Source organism: Peromyscus californicus, unplaced genomic scaffold (assembly GCF_007827085.1).
Source record: "Peromyscus californicus insignis strain IS unplaced genomic scaffold, ASM782708v3 Scaffold_11__1_contigs__length_118956290, whole genome shotgun sequence".
Taxonomy (NCBI): domain Eukaryota; kingdom Metazoa; phylum Chordata; class Mammalia; order Rodentia; family Cricetidae; genus Peromyscus; species Peromyscus californicus.
The window spans coordinates 1,000,081-1,025,549 of NW_026294402.1; the positions used below are offsets into that span (position 1 = coordinate 1,000,081).

Consider the following 25,469-nt stretch of genomic DNA (forward strand, 5'->3'; position numbering starts at 1 on the left):
GAGGAGTGAGTAGAAAATTTCTTAATAAAGAAAAAAAAGAGCTGTAAAGGAAAAAGACCAAGTAACATAAAAGGCAGATCTATCAGAATTACATTCAACTTCTCAATGGAGACTCTGAAAGCCTGAAGGTCCTAGACAGATTTACAGACACTAAGAGATCACAGATGCCAGCCCAGACTACAATAAGCAAAGTTTGACAGAAGTAAAATAAGAAGTAGATTAATTTAAAACCTAGGATACTTTAGCATATTTCTCTCTACTGCTGATTAAAAATAACAACTCTGTAGAAAACTTTAAAAAAAATTACCTCAACTCATATGATCTTTAAGAAAACAGACCATTTCTACTAGCATGATTACATGATTGTCATGTATAGCTGGGATACATCATGGCTGTGCTCTCAAATAATGCAATAGAAATGAATTGTGGATCACAGAGTACATTTTATGACCACATGCAAGCAACTCACAGTTTATTAGGAAGGAGCTAACTGAGCAATCTCAATTTTCTTGAAGCTTAGAAATGAGTTTTTAAATAGCTCCCTGTTTAAAATAGTATAATAATAAAGATCAAAGCAGAAATTCAAAACTATCATAAAGGAAAGATGGCACTGAATATATATTTAAAACAGTGCTTAGTGGAAAATTTATCTCTCTGATGCATATACTGAAAAGGGAAAGCACTGAATCAATAACTTAAGACTTTCAGCATAAGAATCGAATAAAACAGAATAAATTAAGCCTGAGAAGGAGAAAAGTAAAAAAAGTGGAAAAAATTAATGAAATATCATAATATAAAACATTGAAGAATTCTTAAAACCAGGTCTTTGAAAATAGTATTTATAAACCCCCAGACTGCAAATACCCAATACTTATAAAGCAAAGTATAATATATGTTGTATATAGTTCCTAAAGGTGGGACAGATGAAGGGTAATTTTCCTTCATGTTTAAGATGTTTCCTTAAAAGCATATCTTACCCAAATGCTGTTACACTTAATAAGGAGAATGAATCTCTTACTGAAAATCCAGTCCCATGTATCTTAATTGTTGCTTTGGTAAATGACATCAAAGATATGTGGTGATATTTTATTTGGGCTGGAATGTGATATTTTATTTGTATGTTAATAAATGAAGTTGCCTGGAGATTGGAGGTCAAATAGCTATAAAACAGAAGTCAGGCGGTGGTAGCACACACCCTTAATCCTATCATTTGGCAGGCAGAGTCTCTGTGTGGTCAAGGACACAGCCAAGCACAGTGACACGAGCCTTTAATCCCAGTACTAACCATAGAGACCTGGAGGTCTGTATAAACAGTCAGTGATGAGGAAGTCATGTGGCTGGGCTTAGAGCCAATGAGAAGGCAAAACAGAAAGGCAATAAAAACACAGGTTAGATGGGAAGAAGCTCTCTCTGTGGAAGCTACTGCTGGTGGTAAGCTAAAGCTAGTCATGGCTATTGCTCTGATCTCTTTGGCTATTACCTCTGTATTTGGCTCTGTGTTTCTTATTTAATAAGTCCATTTAGAAATTCATATACAGATATAAACATTGTTCATTAGAAGAGAGAGTACGTAACATATATATTACAAAAAACTTTTCTTTTTTTATTTCTGAATGAGTAAGTGTATTTTATTTTTAATTTTTTATTGAAAATAGATTCTTCTCCCATATAATACATCCCAACCACAGTTTCCCCTCCTTCCACACTTTTCCTCTCCTTCAGATCCTCTCCGCCTTTATTTCTTTTTCAGAAAAAAAAGACTCCAAGAAATACAGGATAAAACAAGATGCAATAAGACAAAGTGAAAGCGTTCATATCCATTATGGACAAGACAACCCAATAGGAGGAAAAGTGTCTCAAGAGTAGGCAAAAGAGTGAGAGATACACAGCTCTCACAGTTAGGAATCCCATAAAAACACCAACCTAACATCCATAATATATACACCGAGGAGGACCTGGTGCAGACCTATGCAGGACCACTTCAATCTTCTTGATACCAATTAAGTCCTGATTACTTGACTAAATGGGCCATGTTCTCTTGGTGTCCTCCATCCCCTCTAACTCCTAGAGTTTTCCTTCCCCCTCTTCCTCAGGGTTCCCTGATCTCTGAGAAGAGGGACCAGATGGAGACCTCCAATTTAGCCTCTCTCTGCATAATGACTGCCTCTGGGTCTCTGCACCTGCTCCTGTGTGATGCCAGAGGAAGTCTCTCTTATGACTATTGGACTAGACACAAATAATCTATGAATATAACAATGGCAGAACATCATTAGAAATCATTTCATTGACTTTTTTTTTGGCCAGTCATGTTTGGTTCAACCCTATGTGTCTGAGCTATCCAGTCTCTGGTTCTTGGCTGTCCAGGCAATGTAGGATATGGGCTTATTCATGTGATGGGACCTCAAGTTTAACCAAACATTGGTTGCCTACTCCCACATGTTCTTTGCTACCACTGCCACAGAACATCTTGCAGACAGGGCAGATTGTAGAATTTTTGTCCAGCTTTCTCTTTCCATAGATTGCAGAGTACCTTCTTGAGTCAGATTGACTAGAATATTAGGATGAAGGCTCCATGTAGGCACCAGCTCGACTTCCCTATGTTCAACGAGCTGTGTAGAAGTTGGCCTCATCAATGGGGTGCACTTTCAGTTTTCAGAGAGCAACCATCTGTCCTAGTATCAGCTTTGATTGTTAGGCGATCTCCATGGGACTCTCTTGGCCAAAAACTCAGGAGAATGTAACCCATTCCCACCACTTGAAGCCTTGCCTGACTACAAAAGATGGCCAGTTCAGACTCCCTATCCATCATTACTAGGAGTCATCACTGGGTCACCCTCATTGAGTTCAGGAAGTTTCCACAGTGCTAGGTTCCCACACCATCCCTAAGTGATGCCCCCCAATTCCAGCTATCTCTTCCCAATGTTTTCTCTCACTTCATTCACCACACCTAATCCTTCCTTTTCAAGTCTACACTACCCCAAGTCCACCCACAAATTTATTCTATTTCCCCTTCCCAGGGAGGTTCATGTATTCCCTCCTAGAGCCCTCTTTCAAGAATGAGAGACATACCTTGACCAAAGCTGTGTCCCATGACTTACATTCAGCCCAGATGACTTTACTAATAGCCTAGTTTGCTTTTGGATTTTGCTACTTGCATTGTTTTACTTATATCATTGCACCTCAATTTTGGTATGCGTGGGAGTCTTTGGTGTATCCTCAGGGATCCATTAACCCATTGACTCTGGTCTGGTAAGTTGAGTAGTGAACAGAGATTTTGCATTTATATCAAGCTCCTAGGTGATAGCTAAGTGGCCAGTGTGTGTGTGTGTGTGTGTGTGTGTGTGTGTGTGTGTGTGTGTGTACACGCTTTGAATAGCAATGGTTATATTGCTCCAATATGGCTAGAAGCAAAATGTTGTTCTCTACGTATTTCAACACTGCAGTGTGGGAAGCATCATGGGAAGCCTGTTCCTGATCAACTAATAAGCAAACATTTCTTGTTTGCTCCCAATATTGGTATAGATGCTAATTTTAGGCTGTGAGGTATGTATTGAGTGTACTATCTTCATGCTTACTGGACTTAAATCTTCCTTTGAGTCTGATAACTATGCCAAAGCACTGGATTCCCTCAAAGCACACTATTGTACTTTGGGATACTTTGTCTACCAGAGAATATCTGCCTACTAGCCATTTTTTTATGAAAGATTCACCAATTTATCATAACTTTGCATTAAGCTCAGCTTTGATTTGGATAATGCCTGTACTTTTTTTTCTTGGCTCTAACAAGGTAGAAATTTTTCTTTGAAGAATATTGACTATTAATCAAATCAATATCTTTTGTGCAAGTATCTTTGTTGGTTACAGAAACTTATGTCTCATGCCATATAATTTAATGCTAACTTTTGTGTTTATGCATTTTATATTCAAATCAGGGTTTCATATTTTTCTTTATAATTTGCATTTTTTATTCCATTTATCTCTCTCCTTGTATTATTGTACAAGCTCTAGTATTTTGAGTAGTGAGAATAATTATTGATAGTTTCTAAAGTAGTCATTTGAGAATGATTTTATCTCTGTTTTTAATTTTTGCTGATGTTTATAAGATCTCATGTCTGTTCTTGATTTGTTGTAGTATTCATAAATGTAGTTAACTTCCTCATAAATGGAGTTTAAAGGCTTTTTCTGGATATACCCTTTTTCTTTTGAATGTTTTTAATGGAAATAGAATTATGATTATATCATTTTCCTCCCCCTCTTTCCTACTTCCAGCCCCTTGATGTAACATGAATCTTAAAAAGTCTTTAAAAAAAGGTTTTTTAATTAAAAAAAAAACAGAGTCAGATATTGGGGTGAAAGTTGATGGCTCCCAGAGCTGGCAGAAAACGTACCACCACCATGTTGGGAAGCTGAAGTGGGCGGAGCCAGCAGCCACAGCGCCATTTCAGTCTTAGAATGGTACAGTTTAAAGCAATAGGCTCAAGGTAATATAAAAAAATAAGCCACGTAAAGATGGCTACCACAAAGAGAATCTGGATTATGTTTTCTTTGATATTTGTAACTGAAGAAAAACATTTGATTGCAAAAGCTGTTGAGTTATGCCAAAATATATATTTTAAAGGTACCTTGACTTCAAAATTTGGATGTAAGGATATGTTACTTTGGAAAGGAGGCTCTGCTTTTGCTTCCACAGAAAGCCAGAGGCTATGGATTTGTTCCAGATTAAGATACATCTGGTTTGACCAGCCAAGACCCCCTGAAAGGTCTCTGATGACACCATGGCCCAGATGATCCAATATCCAGAATGGTATGAAGGCAACTGACTCAGACAATACAGCCTCATGGACTACTCCATAATCCTAAAATTTTCTTTGTGTCCCCATAAGATACAGCGGCCCCCTCCAGCAGGAAGTAGTAAGAGAAGCTATGCCCAAATTCCCAAATTATATGTAATTTTACTATGTTAAGGTTAAAACCTTCCTTTTTGAAAAAAAAGAAAAAGGGAAGTGCTGTGGATATCGTTCTGTATAAATAAAACACTGATTGGCCAGTGGCCAGGCAGGAAGTGTAGGCGAGACAAGGAGAGAGGAGAATTCTGGGAAGTGGAAGGCTGAGTCAGGGAGACACTGCCAGCTGCCACCATGACAAGCAGCATGTGAAAATGCCGGTAAGCCATGAGCCACATGGCAAGGTATAGATTTATAGTAATGGATTAATTTAAGATATAAGAACAGTTAGCAAGAAGTCTGGCACGGCCATACAGTTTGTAAGCAATATAAGTCTCTGTGTTTACTTGGTTGGGTCTGAACGGCTGTGGGACTGGCAGGTGACAGAGATTTGTCCTAACTGTGGGCCAGGCAGGAAAACTCTAGCTACACATACACACACATACTTATTTCTATTAATGTGGAATATAAATTGACTTTAAATGTTTGCAAATATGAAATAAACTGTGATATTATTCATTTGTGCAACACCTGCATCCCTGGTATCTGAAGAGGCTATCAGATATCTTGGGACTGGAGTTACAGACAATTGTGAGCTGCCATGTTGATACTTGGAATTGGACCCAGATCATATGAAGAGAATTATCACTCCAGCTCCCAAAATGTGTATCCCAGGTTGACCTTGAAATCCAGATCCTCCTACTTCTGCTTCCTTCAGCAAATCCTAACAGACTGTGCCACCAGAACTAGCTAATATGTCTTTCTTAAATAGTTCCATTCTGATCTCTCATGCCTCACCCTTTGACAATACTCCTCTCTTCCTTCATATCTGCCCTCCACGTGCCATGCTATCTCATACTTTCATGTCATTGATGGTGTTGTCACCTCTCTTCACTGTTGACTTATTCTCCAAGTGACTTTTAATATTCTGCTCATCTCTAAAGTTCTTCCTATTAGTTTTTTCATCAGTAATAATTTGAACTGTCATAATTGTAATATACTATTGAATTTATGATCACTTTTTCTGTCATAAATATTTTCATTGATATAAGAAATACTTATGAAACATAAGCTTTGTGCAAATCTTTTGTCCAGGTGACTTAAGGATAAATAAACCAAATCTTGAATTCTAAAAAGATTCTTGATAATATTTTAAATCTCCTAAATTTCCCCAAAATAAAATCTTGGCCTTTATATAAAGATTTTTTTTTATGTTCTTCCTCTCCCTCCTCCCTTGTCAAGTTCATTAGTATGTCCTCATTGCCCATTCTACTCCAATGATTCTAAACTATTGGTCTCTTACAGTCTCCTAGTGCTGTATCTTTTCTGCAGCCATTTCAGTTCCAATCCCTTTTCATTAGAAGTAATGCAATCAAATTTCAGCTGCAGTTAGACGTTTGTATGTGTGGCAGTGGTGGGGAGATACTATCAGATATGAATCCAGCCAGGTTCAGTATGAAGCTTCCATTCTCTCCCAGGTTCTTTCTGTGCCCCTTTCTTCTTCCTCTGACTCAAGTTCTACTTACTCATGGCTTTTTGTCATGGGGCATAGTGACTCACTTTCTAGTCTACCTCAGCCCAGCATGGAGTGAATTTAGCAGAGCACAGGCACACTGTCCTTTGAGTACAGCTGTTTTGTTTATGTTTTTAATGGAGAGACTCACTGAGTCAGTCTTGCCTATTGATAGGTTCATGGCAGGTCAGGTCAGATGTAGATAGTAAGAAGAAGGAAATCAGGTGTTTGAGGAGTTTCAGAGGATTGGACAAATGAGAGAGGACAGAACACCATGCCTTATAAAATCTAAGTATGATGCATATTCAATATCCAAATATGGCTTTTCCTTGTGGCTGAATGGGAAGAACATGAGTATGGTTAACAACATATACCCTCAGATACAGGTCTACTACTTATTTTGTAGTACCTTTGACCACTTTCTCTTAATTTCTTTCTGTTCATGTATAGCATGTGAACAATAAATGTGTCATCCCATGTTACCATGAGGATTAAATGAGACTATGGTGTACCTGACACAGAGTCTGGCATGTGGTAGACTCCCCACAAATGATGATTTTATCCTTTGTTTGCTCAAGTTTCAACTCAGGAATAATTTTAAAATTTTACTTTAAAGACTTATTTATTTTATGTGCATGAGTGTTTAGCCTGCATGTATGTATGTGTACCATGTGTGTAGCTGGTGGCAGTGGAGATCAGAAGAAAGTATTGAATCTCTTGGAACTAAAGTTACAGATGAATGGCCCACAACTGGATGCTGAGAACCAAGCCAGGTTCTCTGCAAGAGCTAGTGCTCTTATTTCCTGAGCCATTTCCTGCCCTTAGGTGTCATTTGATCTCATAAATTTCCTGAAATTACTTGGCCACACTACACAGTTTTAGCTTTTGATCTCTGTGCATGGTCACAACAAATTGTATTATTTATGATAAGTAATTATCTTAACTTATTGAGTTAGTTTATACACAATAGTATATTCCTTTCTCATTGTATCTGAGTTTTCTCTTCTACCATAAATAAAACAAACTGAAGTCTGGGACTTTCTTTTCCTTGTATATCTTTGACTCCCCAGTGCTAATACATTGTTTAGCATATACTAGGAATTCAATAAACACCTTTTAAACATGGGGATAAATGGACGCTGATTGAATGGAAATGAGTGAATAAATAAGTGTCAAGGGATCAAACCAATTACACTACAGGGAAATACCTTTGGTTAGAGTCATCACTAAAAGTTGCCTTCTCCTCTCAAGGATGAAATAACTCAAACTGCTGCAAGCAGGAGAGCACATACTGGCAGCATCACTCTCAATTTTAAAACGTTTTCCCCTTCCAAACAGAAGCTCAGGAGAAAGGACTCTAAGTAAAAAGCTCCTTAGGCCATAAAAAAAAAATGGAAGCCAAAAGTCATGAACTCTGCTTCATTTTAGCTTACAGTTAAGCACTTAGTTAAACTTCTATTCTCATGAAGGACAGAATTTAAAAATCCTGGAGGCTCCAAGTGTGAAGTTCACTGTTTTATATTTCAAAGACACTTTAATTCTCAAGAGATTTTAGTTTAGTTTTTTTTTAAGTTTTACTGATTTCTCTTCTATATAAAATGTACTGGGGCTCTGAAGAAGTTTAAATCAGTGCATTTCCCCAACTAAATATCTGACAGCAAAGAGCATGTGCGAGGGTTACTCACCTAGCACTCCTAGCACTAGACACATTTGAAGTTGAAAAATTCTTTTTGTGGTATGCTATTCTGTGTGTTGCCCTCATTTGCTGGATGTTAATAGAAGCCCTTGTTTTTCGATTCCTGCTTTTTACCATCAAAAAATGTCTCCATATATTGCCAGATTTTCCTCTGTGAACATTTTCCCATATGTTCTTTGGTTGCTAAAATCTTTAATTGACTGTTGATTGTTGTCCTGGGTTAACATCTGTTACTGCAATGAAATACCTTCATAAAAACAGATTAGAGAAAAAAGAATATACTAACCACACAATTCAACATTAAAGCTTATCACTGTGGGGAAATCAAGACAGGAACTTGAAAACAGCTAGTTAGGTTGACAGTCAAGAGTAGGGAAGGAAATGCATGTATGCATGCTGACTTGAGCTTACTTTCTGAACTTTCATATAACCTGGGATGCAAAGCCTGGGAATAGTGTACCCTAATGTGGATAGATCTTCTTACCTCAATTAAGTCAGTCAAGACAATTCCCCACAGATATGTGAACAGGCCAATGTGATCTAGAAAATCCCTCACTATGACTCTTTTCAAGGTGATTATATATTTTGTCAGGCTGGCAATTAAAACTAATCATCATTGTCATTGTCAATTAAATAATACATGTTTTTAATTTTTCATTTTCCTCATTTACTAAATCATATTTCTTTTTCTCTGACTTGTGATATTTTGATAATTTAACACTTCTTTGTCTGCCTAACAAATTATACTCTTGTGTGACAAAATAAAAATCTGTGAAATGTTATTTAGTGTTTTCTTTGATTTTCTAAAGAGATAAAACTTCTAAAGCTTTAGACCAATGAAAATATGGCCATGTTGAGTATTTAAATTATTAAAGATTTTCATAGTTTTTCATAGTTTTCTCATTGTTTATAAAGATTGGAATTAGAAGGAACATGCAGCCAGAATTGTAGAGTTATGTGAAGTCAAGACAACTCAAGCAGGAGAGTTTGTGAATGGTGTTGTGTAATGAAGGGCATGTAAGCCACAGCAGGGATATTGTATGGAAAAGGGAAGAACAATTGTCTAATTCTTCATTGGACATTGAGTAATCCTGTCACCAATTCTTAGTGAGGAATAAGAAAGAAAACACATCAGCTAATCAGAAGGAACTAGTGGTAAGAAAATCCTCAGAGGATAGAAGGCTTTAATTTGCAGTAATATAGCAAAGAGGTAAGTGTGTGAGAAATTTTCTGACTGCTCCCGAGATTGAGAAAATACAGTAAAAAGAAAAAAGTGGGGAAGGATTCAGAAGATCAGTAAATATGAAACATAGTGTCAGGATGCTAGAAAAGAAATATACAAAGACATATAAAAATTACAGCCATCAGGAGAGGTGACTGTGAAATCCTGGGATTTTTATTGTGATGACACCCATATTAGGAATGGAGGGCAGAATATACCGTGTGCTTCTGTGACAGATAAATACAGGGGTATTGTCAGGGTGTATAGATTTTTATTGAAACTCTAGCTGATTTGATGGATACATGGAGTATGGGAGTCTCAGAATGTTTATGTTACTATCACAAAATACCAAATATCAGATATCTTATAGCAGGGTAAATTTCTTAGAGCTTTGGACCCTGGGGAACCCAAGTTAAAGGTATTAGTACTTTGTGTGTCACCATGCTTGGCTGTGTTCTTGACCATACAGAGACTCTGCCTGCCATGTGATCAGATTAAGGGTGTGGGCTACTACCATTTGATTTCTGTTTATAGCTATGACCCCTGATCTCCAGGCAAACTTTATTAACACACAAATAAAATACCACATTTCAGCACAAATTAAATATCACCACACAATTAATACTATTCCCTAGTGTTCATTTTGCTTGAGGTTAGCTTGGTTTAATAATTTTTACCAGCAATAGAAAGTGGCCTGCAAAGGGAAGCAATTATTGCTGGCAAGCTAAGAGAAAAAGTAAGTTTATGTTGCCAAGGTTTTACATTTGCTGTCAACAGTCAAACCTAGGAAATCTACTTTAAAATCTAATGTGTAAGTCATAATTGGCAGAAGATTTATTTCATAAATGGTTTATACTGTCACTTTCCTAACAGTACAGCAAATTTAAATGCAGAAAGAAATCATAAAGGAAGAGAGAAATTTGGAATGTCAGCTAATAATAAAGATGAATTTTTCAGATAAAGTTTTACATAAACCAGAAAAAAAATATGAAGCAGAAAGGAGACAAAGGTTATATTTTATCAGAACCTTATAAAACTAAAACAGCTTGTTTTTGCTTAAAACCTTAGAATCAGAAGAGCCCCAAGGCAGCTTAAACCAATTTTAGTCATTGCTTTAGTCATTTAAAGCAAAGACTTAAACTAAGCATGGTGAAACATGCTTTTAGTTCCAATAATCAGGAGACAGGTAGGAGGACCTCTAAATTCCAGGTCAAAGAAGATAACATAGTGAAACCATGTCTCAGTAATAAGTAAGTAAGTAAGTAAGTAAATAAATAAATAAATAAATAAATAAATAAATAAAACATAAATAAATAAATAATAGTAAATAGTAAATAATTTAAAGAAAGGTGGAAAATAAGTGATAGGTACATCTTACTGGGAGAATTTTTAGTTCAGCCTTCTTTATTCATATAAAACATAAAATATATACTTGTAATATTATATAAAAGAAAAGAAAGCAGTGTTTTATTACTTCTTTAGTCCCATTTTTTAATATTATGAAATATTCTACATGTGTTAAAAAGAGATAGTACAAGAGCTGAGGTGAATACTCCAGGCTTTAGGTACTCAAAATTTTAGTTATGATAAATGAGACCATTGAGTTAGTGACTGAAGAAACAGCAATAATCTCCAGTTTAAGGCTCCAACACTCAAAAATGGGGAGTGAAGATATACTGGGAGTACAGCCTGAAAAAGACCATCCATGCAACCTGAGAAGCATGGTATAAATTTCTTGACAAGCGTAATCTTATGTATTTTGTTTGTTTCTCCAATGAGATTAATAAACAACAATACTAAATATTAATTCATAAAGAAATTACTGAGTTAGTAAAAAACAGATGTTTCCTAAACTTGGTAATGAGTTTGATAAACTGTGAAGATTGAAAACCAGAATGGGAGCACTCAAGGGGACAGCTTGCAGAAATATTACAATAAGGAATTTGACTTCATAAGTTAGGAGAGAAATAAAATGCTAGTTTCAAAAGGTGTTATCCTTAACTAAGAAAGTGAAAGACTTCTATAATGAAACTATAAAACATGAACAAAAAAATCTAAAGAAAACAATGAAAGATCAGAAAGACCTCCAAAGTTCATGTTTATTCACAATTAATATTTTTTAAATAGCCATAAAACTGGCTGGGTGGTGGTGGCACATGCTTTTAATCCCAGCACTAGGGAGGCAGAGGTTGGTAGATCTTGTGAGTTCAAGGCCAGCCTGGTACACAGAGTGAGTACCAGAACAGCCAGAATTGCACACAAAAGAAAAAGAAAAGAAAAAGAAAAAGGCCATATAACTGAAAGCCATCTACAGAGTCAATGCCACATCCATAAAAATTTCAATGATATTTCTCACAGAACAAAAAATAATAGTCCTAAAATTTGTATGGAACCACAAAGCACTCTGAATAACTAAGGCCATCCTAGGCAGAATGAGTAATGCTGGAGATATCACAACACTTGATTTCAAATTATACTACATTGTCATAGTGACAAAAACAACATGATACTAGTACAACAAGTGTAAACAAAAAATAGACTGGATGTCTTTAAAAAGTGGCAGCATAAAAACTGATTATCTGCTTGTATAAAATTGAGAACCAATATCTAAAAATGAATTCAAAATGGAGTAAAACATCCTTGTGTAATAACTAGACTTAAAAATTACCAAAGAATCACAAATCAAAGTGTTCTGATACATAACCACATTTTCTTAGTTAGACTTACCATTGCTGTGATGAAACACCATGAATAACTTGTGGAGGAAATGGTTCATTTGGAAGTATGCTTCCACATGACTGTTCATCAATTGGAGAAAGTCAGAATAGCAACTCAAGCAGGCTGGGCCCTACCCTGTGAATGACTAATTAAGAAAATGACCCAAAGGCTTGTCTACAGCCCCATCTTATGGAGGAGACATTTTCTCAGTTGAGGTTTCCTCCTCTCTGATGAGTCTAGCTTATGTCAAGTTGGCATAAAACTTATCAGCACACATAGGGGATGACTACATCAAAAGAATGCCAGTAGTTCTAAAAGTAATAGTAAGAATAGACAATTGGGACTGTATCAAGTCAGAAAATCTTTGTATGGCAAAGAAAGCAATTAATGGAATGAAAATGTGACCTACAGAAGGGGAGATGATCTTGTCACCTATTTATCTGACAGAACAGTAATAATCAGAAGCTATTGAGCAAAACATTTAACATGTAAAGAAAAAGTAGTCCAGTCAAAAGGGAGCAAATTACCTCATCAGATAGTTTTCCAAAGAAAATTTTCTGACAATACATAAAAATCAGCTCAAAATCTTTAGCTATCAAAGAAATGCAATGCCAAATCTCTAAAATGACAGCACAGATGACATGTCAAGAGTCGAGGAATCTCACAAAACCCCACCCACAGACGAAGAGCTAAAGTCAATTCATATCTACTGAGAGGAAGAATTGCTGCAGGCCGCAGGAATATATCATAAGAACTCAGCTGGTTATGGCAAAGTCACTACCTGGAGGAATCAGGGAATTCCTCCAGAGGAAGCCAAATCCCAAGGAGTTTTTGGTGTTACTTGGCTTGTTATATATCAGCTGTCTTCTGTTATGAAAATCATGTGTGCCTTCATAGTTTTTCCAATTGGCTTTTCCCTAAGAAGGGCTAACAGTGTGGACTGATCACTCTCTGGACATACACATTCCAGGTATTTGGAGAACAGCCTCAGGAAAGGCTTTCTCTGGAATCAGATATCTCCCTTGGCCACTTTCAAGGACTAGCAGTAATAACAGTCCACATGCAAGTCTCCTGATTTAAGGTAAATTCCACAAGGAGACACCACCTAGGTCAGGTGGACGTTAAGTAATAGCTTTACACAATTCAGCTCGGACCCTCCTTTCTTACAGCCTTACTAACTTTATAGACTGCTAACTCCTTACCTAACCACTTCTAGGAATAAATAACCTTCTGCGCTGACAGCTATGCTCAGCCAGAACCCCAGTTCAAGCCTCCCTGTAATTATCAGCATTGCCAGCATCCGACCAGGTCCATCCCCAGATGGAGGAAAGTACCTTATCAGAGATACCACCATACTTTCTGAGAACAGACTTAAGCATCCAGGTTACCCATTTGAGAAGGAAGGCAGATGTGCCAATTAAGCTTTACTTCCTGCTTTCCCAAACCTTACCTCTAGTTCCAGATCTCCCTTTAACTATCACCAAAGGCATCTAGCTGTACACAGGTTGCCTAGTGACTGAGTACACTTTCCCCAACTCTGCAGAAAAATGGCAGATAGCTTGAACAGATAGGAGCCACAGGAAAAAAGAAGACAGTTTCTATTTTCTCCCATTGACCTAGCAACTTATAGATTCTTAACATTTTCTACTAATCACATTTAAGAGTTTAATAGTTGAGCACATAAGATCCCTCTTCTTAGATATTACCTGAATTTAGTCTTTAGTTAATTCATTTCCCCATTGGTCACTTCCCTTTGGGGTTGATAATTAATGGTTATTGCCTCTCAATGTGATTCTTATCACCCCTCCATTTGACCCTGGAAACCTGGCTTTATATATACCAGGACTTCCAGGGCATAGGACAGAGAAAAGAGAATGGAAGAACTAGATGGGTAAGAACTTGAGAGGAACAAACTGAGATGGGGAAGAACTAGGTTGAAGGTCTAAAAGAGAGTACTAGAGGAACGAGATGGGAGAGAGGAAGAACCAGATGGGGAAGAACAAGATGAGGAAGACCCAGATGAGAGAGAAGGAGATGGGAGAGGAGCTGATAGGGGAAAGAACTAGATAGATGAGAACCTAGAAGGGACAGAACTAGATGAAGGAATTAAGATAGAACCTAGAGGGGACAGTAGATAAATATAGAGAGAAATCAGGCAAGAAAGGAGCTAGACATGAGAGCAAAATAGAAGCTGTGTAGAGAGAGAACTATCACAGAATAATAAAGTGTATGTACTAAGGAGTTTCATGTACATAGATTCATTTATTTTCATCAAAGATTAATTATCAGCTGGTTGTAGATTCTTCCTGGACCCTGGGAGGGGACTATCGAGGGGCTGGACCCCCATAGTCCCCGATAAAGAATCAGTCTTCTCCAGGCATGAACTCTCCAATAAGTTACCCAGTTCCAAGCCTAGTTAATATCTTAATCTATCTGGGGTGGAGAACTGAGGTAGAACTAAGAAAACTGCTAGCATAACAAATTCTGAAACAGCCAACACAACTAATAAGAGAACTGAATTCTGGTTAGGAGCAAGTTCCACAGGAGGATCATTTCAGAAACAGACATGGGGTTTACATAACATACTTGTTTAAAAATAAAAACATAACTTCCAGGAAAAGTGTCTAAGGCCAAAGAAAGAACTGTCTGGCAGAATTAATAGGAAAGAGGGTTTAAACATTTTATGTTTGAGACACAAGAAGATGGCTAAGCATGTTACATATGTACAGGCTGCAAACTTCTTTTTAGAAATTGGAAATCGAACTTCTGGAGATAAAATTACAATATCTAGAACACAAGAGACTGGTTGAAATTTATGGCAGATTGGATATTGCAAAAGAAATGATTCGTAGACTTCAAGACAATACAATAGAATATATTCAAAAGGAAATACAAGGAGAAAGATAAAGGAAAATTCATGATTTATAAGACAGTTTCATGCAGCCTAACAAAGATTGGTGAAATGTTGGTCAAATAATCTAAAATTTCATTATCATAAGAAAAAGGATTACATCAGTTGGATGAATCAGATATCAAGGAGAGTCAGAATTATTTAAAATATATAAGTAAAGTGGAACAACTTTCACATTTGAATAAAATGTAAATATATAAATCAACAAAGAACAATAAAACAAAGTTCAAGATATATAAAGAAAAAGAGTCAAAGGAAAGGGAGATTGTTGTGTTTAACTGTGTCTGAGGATTCTGTTTGCTGTTGTGGCCTCATGATGAGTAAATTATGGTAGAGATGGCATGATGGAACATCACTGTTCACTTCATGGCAGAAAGCATATAGAAAACATAGAGCTGAGGACAAGCTATATTTTTTCAAGGTGTATTGCTAGTGATCTCTTTTGCCCAACAAAACCCATGCTCAAGAACATTGCTAGGAATCCATCAAAGAATTTATCAGTTGGTTAGGTCAGAATCCTCATAATCCAAAATTCACCAAGTGCAACAGCTGGTAATTCAAACCTAAATTGCAAGGCTATGGGGAACTTATTACTCAAAGCACAGTAATAAGAAAAACTTATAAAAAACTGTTGGTAAAACAAAAGTCTTAAAGGGCACAAGAAAAATAAAATGAAACATTTAACAAATTGAGGTAGGATGATATTTTTCATCAACAATTCATCTAAAATAAAGAATTTTACAGGCATATCTAAATAAATTTTCTCCCAAAGAACCTGAATTTTACAGTGTTAAAAGATACATCCTTAAGAAAAAGGATAACTAAACAAAACCTGTATCTATACAAAAGAATGACATGCTCAACAATAATGAGGGTAAACATATAAACTACTTTAAATTTGATGAGTTAATTGAGAATGACAAATTTCTGGAGAGAAACTAAAGCAACAAATATCATTCTGGAAAATAAATGGTTACCTCAGTATTAAAAGGATGGAATCTGCAATTAAGTATTCTTGCCAGAATCTACTTCAAAGAAAATGTCAGACTTTACTTGTCAGTTCTACCAAACTCTTCAGAAAGAAATGATGCTATTCATTCACAAACTTTTCCAGTAAACTAAGAAGGAAAACTACTTTCCAACAAGATTCTAAAACTGATAGAATTGAAAGAATGTAGATAAAATGTTTCTACTCAAATAACTTTTAAAAATAGTGATATGGAAGAAGCTACAATATCTCTGTTCAAGATCTGTTACAAAGCAATAATAATTATCCAAATAGGTATTGTCATCAACAAATACATCAATATAATAGAATAAGCAGCCAAAAATCAGAGCTACTTATATATGGTCAATCAGATATTTCTAAATATAATTTTAAAGCAACTAAGATTTTTTGATCTATACAGCCTAACTTTTAAAACTAACTCAAAAAGGATCATAGTCATGTGGTGCATGGTGATGCATACCTTTAATCCCAGCAATCTGGAGGCAGAAGCAGGTGGATTTCTAAGTTCAAGGCCAGCCAGTTCTAGGATGGCCAGGGCAAAAGATCATAGTCCCAAATATTAAAAGCTTAAAGATATTCCCAACCCATAAAAACAATAACAGGAAATTATTGGGGCTTGGTAATGAATAATAGGAGACTACGCTTCACCCGTGTCATCTCTAGAGCAGGAGAAAGAATTCTCTTTCACAGTCATGGATGCTGAGCAGTGAAATGAGCCAAAAGGATCCCAGACTTTGTTCAGTGTTCTTTCATTATCCTCTTGACACTAGATATTTTCACAATTCTCTATTTTCACTTTGCTTTAGGACCTATAAAAACATATAACCATTAGCTAGGATATGAGTTAGCATGAACAGGCATGAGGATGAGCCCCAAAAGCTAGCTTGTGATGTGGTCCAGACATGGTTTAGAGGATTTTTCTTCTAAAAGTAATAGTAGCCTCTAGAAAGAAAAAATAAAAAAGACTAAGCTGAGAGTAAACACTGTAAGTTGTACCTTTTAAAAATAATAACATTGATTGATAATGGGGAATATAGAGAAGGGTCTTGAGACTGGAGGAGGAACAATGTGGAAGATACATAATCACTCAGAAAACAATATTTTTAAAAAATAAATGTCAATTTAAATGAAGAGGTCAAAACACCTAGAGTCTTTCAGAAGATACAACAAAAAGACATTGTCATGATGAGTATGAGGGACAACCATCCACTAAAACACAAAATTCAGGAAGAGGAAGACAATCGTATCAGCTTTCCAAACAGTACAGGAGTGAGACAGTCCCAGCTAAGTAATGTAACGTGATGTGAGTGCCTCTAAAAGTTCCTTCTCCAAGTTCTACCACAGAATCAGGTGATAGTAAGAGATGTTATCAGTCACTGTTGTTTGGGGGAGGTGTAAGGGTGTTTAGAAAAGAAAAAAATTGCAAGCACACTGCCTGACAACTGCAATTATAACCTTGCAATTTCTTGACGAGACAAGGGTCTTGATGTGATGAGGAGCAACAGTTATGATTGACATGTTATGATCACATGACCTGAGTAGCTGGAGTTGGAGAGGATATCTGAAGGAAAACCACAAGACTAGTTTATATCCTTGCTCATGTAATCAATCATATATTCAATTGGTTCTATATAGAATGGGTTTGTGGAAAATATTGTGCCAAAGAGACACATTTTTTAATTATTTACTTAGTAAATAAATCATGGGAACTAATAAACAATACAACCACAAACTTCAACAGCTCTAGAATTACTGTAAAAGTTTATGTCTTAATTTTGTTTCTAATATAAAACCCAAAAAAATTGTCCATTTCCATAGGGTAATATGAAGGAGTACCAATTAACAAACTATTGCTGATTGTGAAATTGAATTATGATTACTGAATTAAATATTTAGAGAATTATAGAGGCATCTGCTTATAAAATGCTTGTAATTTAAGCATTTAGAATCTTAGACAAACACACATGTATGCCCCAAGTCATAGGCATCCATTCCAGGGCCTTTCCTTTGAAAGAGTGTTATAGAGAATTACATTAGAAAGTAAAACAGCAATGACAAAGATGAGAACAAATGTTTCAGGTAAAATAATAACAAGAAAATATCAGATTTATTTTATTTATTTATTATTCCACAGCTTCTAAAACTGAAAATTGGGCTTTTAGATAGGCACCACAAGGATACCCACGGGGATCAAATTACCAAAATAACAAGTGAAAAGAAGTCATTGAAACTCAAGTCCAGAAGCTTCCAGTTCAAAGTGCCTATCACTTTCCCATCAACTGAATGGCAAAGCTAACAAGGAGAGAACATACAACAGTAGACATCAAAGAACCTGAAAAGCAGAAAATTGAACAAAGAGAAAGTTCTAAAATATAAAACAGAGGAAAATGAAGATCAGAGAGACAAAGATGGGAGCCAGTAAGGTGAGAAAGAGGGAGATTGAGCATTCTGGAGCGTAGAACTGGAATGACCCTAGATGTATGGTAAAAAATAGTTTAAAAAAAAGTTAAGATAACGTGTTAACACTGTCAAATTTCTGGGGAAAATATTTTCAAAATTATGCTAGGAGAGAGGAAGACTATATTTAAGAAAATGTGATTTGGTTGTATTACTTAGGATGCTTTAAACATCCTGGGGACATTTATATGGATGGTACAGACTCTAGTGGGGAAGTGAGCATACAGAAGATAAAAAGACATGAAAATAAACCAGGAAAACAATTTTATTCAAAAAGTAAATGTGTATCACATGGTAGACCTATGAATAATATTTCTACTGTTTTAATATGTACACACTGAATAATCAACAAGCCAACATCAAAAAATCACTGTAAACTGTCTTGGATATTGGAGATGTGGTAGAAAGTGTGTGTAGGCAGAGAATGAAGCTATCTGAGTGAGAAACTGACAATTAATAATGAAACTGGGCTTGGTGGGTTACAAAGGCATAAATATTTTGTTTGACAATATGGATGTAACAACTAAGAATCAGTTAGCAACACAAAGAATTGTGACTATTGGGAGCTAAACTCATTGATAGAAAACATTTTTTTAATGAAGTGTTGATGGAACAATTATGGATATGCCTTCTATGCAGTGGCAAAAACTAAGCATGGTGGTAAGTGGTATGATTAGTTACTATCAAATAGTACAGTGTGACCAAAATAAAGATCTGGAGATGAAAAATACAAACAGAGGGTAAGACCAGATCACTGACATATTTGAAGCCTCTCTGAAAGGGTTTAGAATTTAGTTTGTAGCTGTTACCTCTCCCACCCCAGGGAGCCAGGTAAGTGACCCTATCATCACAGATGACTACTGAGGATGTAGAACTAACTATATTTTCCTCAACTGAGTCTCATAAATTCAAATTTTAAACTAAATATAGTAAGAATTATTAGCAATGAAAGAGACATTCCCAGATATGCTCTGACTCTCATATTCCCCAAGTCTTGTTAGTTGGTCATGATCTGGAGTTTGTGAATTGTATACATCACATTGATGTATTTCAGCTTGTTATTTGACTCTCAGAATATGTTTGATTTTTATTTTCTTTTGTTTTGCTTCTTTTTGTTTTAAAATGTTAGTGAATGCACAAGCAAGTGAGAAAAATCTTGAACTAGTTCCCTTCACAAGAAAACACAAATGTTTAACAAACGTAAGGGTGGTACTCCTTCAGGGACAGCCATTTCTTAGCAGGATTTTGGTAATTTGAACTAAGACTCTAATCTCTGTAGGCGTCAGAATTAAAAGAGGGAGATACTTGTAGAAAATTCTGAGAAGAACTTGTTCAAAAAGAAATTCCTTCCATAAATCCTTACACATCACTTGTCTGAATAAAGATGTTTAGACATTGGAATGCAGATGCTCACCAGCATCCCTAACAACATAAAGTGCAGTGACCATCTGCTTCAATTTCCCGCAAGGTTGACCTGTAAGTCAGAACCTCTTACTCCAGTGGTAGAAACAACTCTAACCTTTAGTTTGCATCCTTCTCCTGATGCCAAATCCCAATGAAAATATTGTGTACCCCAATAAAGCTTACCTGGAGATCAAAGGACAGAGCCAGCCACTATATTAGGCAGTGGTGGCACACAACTTTAATCCTATCATTCAGGAGGCAGATATTCATCTGGATCTCTGTGAGTTCAAATACACACTGGGCTACATGAGTAAAACAGAAACAGGCAGTGGTGACACATGCCTTTAATCCCAGGAAGTAATGTGGCAGGACACAGAAAGGTATATAAGGCATGAGAAAACAGGAAATCTCTATCTTGTAGCTGAGGGTTTCATATAGGTAAGCTAGTGGCTGTCTATTCTGCTTCTCTGATCTTTCAGCTTTCACCCCAATATCTGGCTCTGGGTTTTTTATTATAAGACCTTTTAAGGTTCATATTACATGTGACCCCAAACATTTGTGGGACAAATTCACAAATAAAGCCACTTGCCTTTGGCCTTGCAGGCCCCAGCTCAGTCCTGAGCTGCATACAGCTGGAGTCTCCATCCCATGTCGGCCAGAGTCCCTTGCCTGCTGGATGTAGATCTTTCACTTCTTTTCTCATGGTGGGTTGTGGGCTCTCCCTGGATCCCCATTTCAGGCAGCTACTACACGAGGTAGCTGCCTTGAAACACGCTTGGGCTTCTGCTGTTCTACACAGTCACTACACAGTCAGCAGAGTTGGTGAGTCAATAAAGATTTCTTAAAGGGAGAAATTAGTTAGAAGAGAATTTTTCCCACATTAAAAAATAGGAAACATTTTTACAACAGAGGGTGTTTAGTCTCTGCTTAATAGCACATTAGGTGGTCTGAAAATGGAACAACTAAATGAGAGGATAATTAATGTTGATGGGATAGATGTGATGGGATAGATGTAATGTCAATTAGAAATATTGTTTGTTTGATCATTTCTGTTTTATCATTAAAAAAGTTGGTTAATGTGAGTGCCAAGATAAAAATTTTAGAGAAACTTGTTAAAACAGACCATAGAGAAATTCAGATCCAGACAGAGGAATTTAAAGGTGAACCAATCTTAGCATGGCATTATACGATTACAGAAAAACAGCCTAAGTCTTTCAAACAGCCAACCTCAATCTATCCCGTAACCATACAGGAAATGCCAAATGCTCAAGGCTGTGTATAAGCTGATTGGACTCCTGTGCAAATGCTAGATTTGAGGAGTTTCAAAAAGCTATAGTGTCATATGTTATGTATTCTCTGTTTGTGAAGCAAATGTTAAACTCATGGCTAACTTACAATAGAATTATCCCTCAAGACTGGAGAGATTATGATACAGCAGTCTTAGAGGCTAGTCCCAAATTATATGGAGGACCTGGTGGGAAGATGAGGCTAAAACCATTGAACAACATAGAAGGTATTAAAATTTGCTAAGAGCAACTTCTTGGAGATGGCAACTATGCTGATATATAAAGACAGTCTTTATATGATGACCACACCCTTGCCTTGAATGCTTGGGACAAAATTGAAGAAGTAGGAAAGAAAATAGAGTCATTTATAAAAGTTATACAGGGCCCAAAAGAAACCTTCACTGATTCCTTACAAGGGCTGTCCTCAGCAGTAATTAGAATGATACCAAATTCAGAAGCTAGACAGATAAAAATTGAATCTCTGGCTTTTAAAAATGCTAATGCACAATGTAAAGGGATAATTAGGCTTTTAAAGGCAAGATAAGCACTGTTGGAGGAATAGATCCGAGATACAATTAATAATGAATCTCATGACCATGATGATGCTTGGATAGGTGAGGTGCTTTCCAGAGGCTTAAAGAAAAATAGTAATATCAGGTGTTTTAAATGTGGTAAACAAGGGCACCTAAAAAGGGACTATAAACAGGGCATTCTTACAAACAATGTTTTTTCAAGAAACAATGATAACAGAGTGCCCCTGCCTTCTGGATTATGTAGACGGTGTGGTAAAGGCAAACACTGGACTAATGAATGCAGATCTATAAGGGAAAAACAAGGTAATCCTTTGCCTTACCATTGGGAAACTCCATGAGGTGACTCTCACAGACCCCGATGACAAATTCTGTTCAGTCCTTTCCTGCCATCATAGAAGAAATCCCTTCTCAGAGTAATTAAAGAACCTAATGGCTATTGTACAAAACCATACTGCTCAGGGTGATAGAAGAGCTATAGAAGAGAGAAAAAATTCAGGAGAAACCATAAAGCAAATTTTTGGCAAGCTTCTATAAAAGAATGAAGACCAAAATTAATAAAACAAATAAATGATGTTGTCATTGAATGTCTTGTAGACACAGTAACAACAATTGCACCAGAATCTTGGCATGCAAATCAACCTCTTCAGGAGGTAAATGTTCAGATGTTAGGAATTGTAATATTATCTCAAATGAAACACTGTGATATGGATTGAATGTATAGGGCCGGAAAGGACAGAGAGAAAAATTAAAGCATTATGTGGCTAATATAGCTATAAATTTATGGGGCCCCATGATTTATTACAACAATGGAATATCCAGATTAACATTCCTCCAACCTCAGAAACAAACCATAAGCTAATATATGTTTCTGAGAAAAATATTAGAAGGTATTTTAAAAAACAGTCACCAGCCATCCAGATTGTACAAGAACAGGACACAACAGCTGCTAATTTTTCAAAGACATCAACAGCCCTAACTTTAAAATGGTTTACAGACAAGTCTGTATGGATTCAGCAAGGATCCTTAACAAAGAAGAAACTATAGGCCTTAGGACAGCTGTACAAGAGCAGTTAAATGCTCAGCATATTGAAGAATCAACCAGCATTAGAATTCTCCTGTATTTGTTATTAGAAAGAAATCTGGTAAATGGAGAATGGTAACAGACCTTAGAGCAAGTAACAAAGTAATTCAGCCAATGGGCTCTCTACAATCTGGAATTCCTTTGCCTACGCTGTTACCTAAAGGATGGCCACTTAAAGTTATTTATTTAAAAGACTGTTTCTTCTCAATACCCTTACAAGAAAAAGAGAAAAATTTGCTTTTGCAGTACCTACTTATAATAATTTCCACTAGGTCAAGAGATATCAATGGAATCTTTTCCTGCAGAGAATGGTAAATATCCCAACCCTGTGCCAATATTTTGTATGACAGCCATTGGAAGAAATATGTAAAAAATTTCCTAAATCTATAATTTATCATTACATGGATGACATTTTACTAGCTGATTGAAATGTGGATACTTTAGAAAGAATGTTAGAAGTAAAGAAAATTTTGCCTTGTTCGGGATTACAAATTGCTCCTGAAAAGATACAAAGGGGAGATTCTATTAATTATTTAGGATATAAAATAGGTTTACAAAAAATTAGACCCCCAAAGGTGCAAATTAGGAGAGATTGACTACAGACTCTAAATGACTTTCAAAGATTATTCAGAGACATTTCCAATCTACGGACTCCTATTGGGGTAAAAAAATGATGAACTAAGTAATTTATTCAAAATCTTAGAGGATGACAAGGACTTAAATAGTCCAAGAGAAATATCAGCTGAACCTGAGAAAGAATTAGCTTTGGTGGAAAAGAAAATACAGGATACACATGTAGATGGTGCAGATCCAAAGCTTGATTGCACTTTGGTTATTTTACCCTCTAGGCATTCTCCTATAGGAATTTTAACACAGAGAGAAGATATTATATTGGAATGGATATTTTTACCAAAGAAACAAAGTAAAAAATTAAAAGCCTTTGTGGAAAAGATCTCTGAGTTGATTTTAGAAGGAAAATTGAGACTATGTCAATTAGCAGGAATAGATCCAGCAGAAATTGTAGTACCATTAACTAAGGATGAAATTGCCCAATTATGGGCAGAAAGTGAACCTTGGCAAGGAGCTTGCAGTAATTTTTTGGTAGAGATTACCAACATATATCTCAAAAAACCAAAGAATTAAACATATAAAGAGAGCTAACTGGATCCTGCTTTGCATTGTATAGGAAACACCAATAGCCGGAGCCCCTACGTTTTATAAAGATGAAAACAAACAAAAAAAGGCAGATTACAAATCAGAAAATTTAGGTAAAGTATTTCAAAGTCTTTATCATTCTGTCCAAAAATTGGAATTGTATGCCATTCTGATGATATTAATGGATTTTTCAGAAACTCTCAACATAGTTACTAACTCTCAGTATGAACGAAGAGGGTACTAACATGTTGAAACCACTGAATTTTTCCCTGATGAGTCAGAATTAACTTTGTTATTTATTCTGTTATGAGAAATAATCAGGAATATATATATGTGTGTATATATATGTGTGTATATATGTATATGTATATATATACATCCACTACCATTAGGATGTAACCCAAAAAGTACTCAGAGGAATGAAATCTGACAGATGAATATCTGTCATTTTGTAGAATTTGGAAAATTGAAATAGGTACACCACACCATTGATACCTATTCAAGATTTCAATGGGCAACTGTTCTGAGTTCTGAGAAGGCTGTTTCTGTAATCACACATTTGCTAGAAGTTTTGGCCATCTTGGGTATACCTGTACAAAGTAAAACTAACAATGCTCCAAAGTATGTCTCTGGTAAAATGAAACAGTTTTTTGCTTATTACAATATAAAGCATATTATAAGTATACCACACAATCCTACAGGCCAAGCAATCATAGAAAGATCTAATCAAACTCTAAAGGATATGCTAAATAAACAGAAAGGGGTAACAAACCCCCCAGAAATAGAATATATATAATGCTCTATTAACTTTGAATTTTCTCAGTGCTAATGAGAAAGGAACAACAGCTGTGAAGAGACATTGGATAACAGAAAAAAAATACAGAATTAAATCAGCCTATATACTTTAAAGATGCACTGATGTTAGAGTGGAAACCACGATATGTATTATGTTGGGGATGAGGTTTTGCTTTTGTTTCTACAGAAGAACAGAAGCTATGGATATCATCAAAATTGATAAAGGTTCAATTTGAACAAGAGAGACCTCTTAATTAGAAGAGGTGATAGTTCACCAACCAGCATGACCACTAAATTTAAACTAACTTATACCACTAACAAATGCTTTTCATTTGATCAGATATAACTTGCCAAAAGGGAATTTCCCCAAAGTTAGGGTTGGGGGAGGGTTTTTGTTTTTATCTTTCAGAATGAAGGCTAAGGAATCTGAAGAACACTGGACAAATGACACACTTGAAGAAAAAGGACAAGTCATCCAGAAAAAATATCCCAAGAAAAAGAGAAAATTGGCCTATGAGTATATTACATATCTAACAGGATAAAATTTCAGAAGTCTTCCTAAATGTTTGTTTCTACTGTTCTCTACAGACACATAACACAAGTGGTCTTTGTTTAGTCCCATTTTAACTAAAAATTAAAGCTGGCTTTGAGCTGGAACATGGCTCTCTCTGTCTCTAAAACCAAGCATGCTTGTTAAAAGAAAATGCAAAATCTATGTATCATATCAGAAGAGCCACCTGATACGG

The 25,469-nt window shown here is 36.0% G+C and overlaps 1 protein-coding gene across 2 annotated transcripts in view; it reads left to right on the forward strand.

Moving 5' to 3' along the window:
• The window catches only part of Gucy1a2 (guanylate cyclase 1 soluble subunit alpha 2), a 479,074-nt gene that overhangs the window by 409,856 nt on the left and 43,749 nt on the right, over positions 1-25,469 (forward strand). The gene's annotated exons all lie outside the window — the stretch shown is intronic.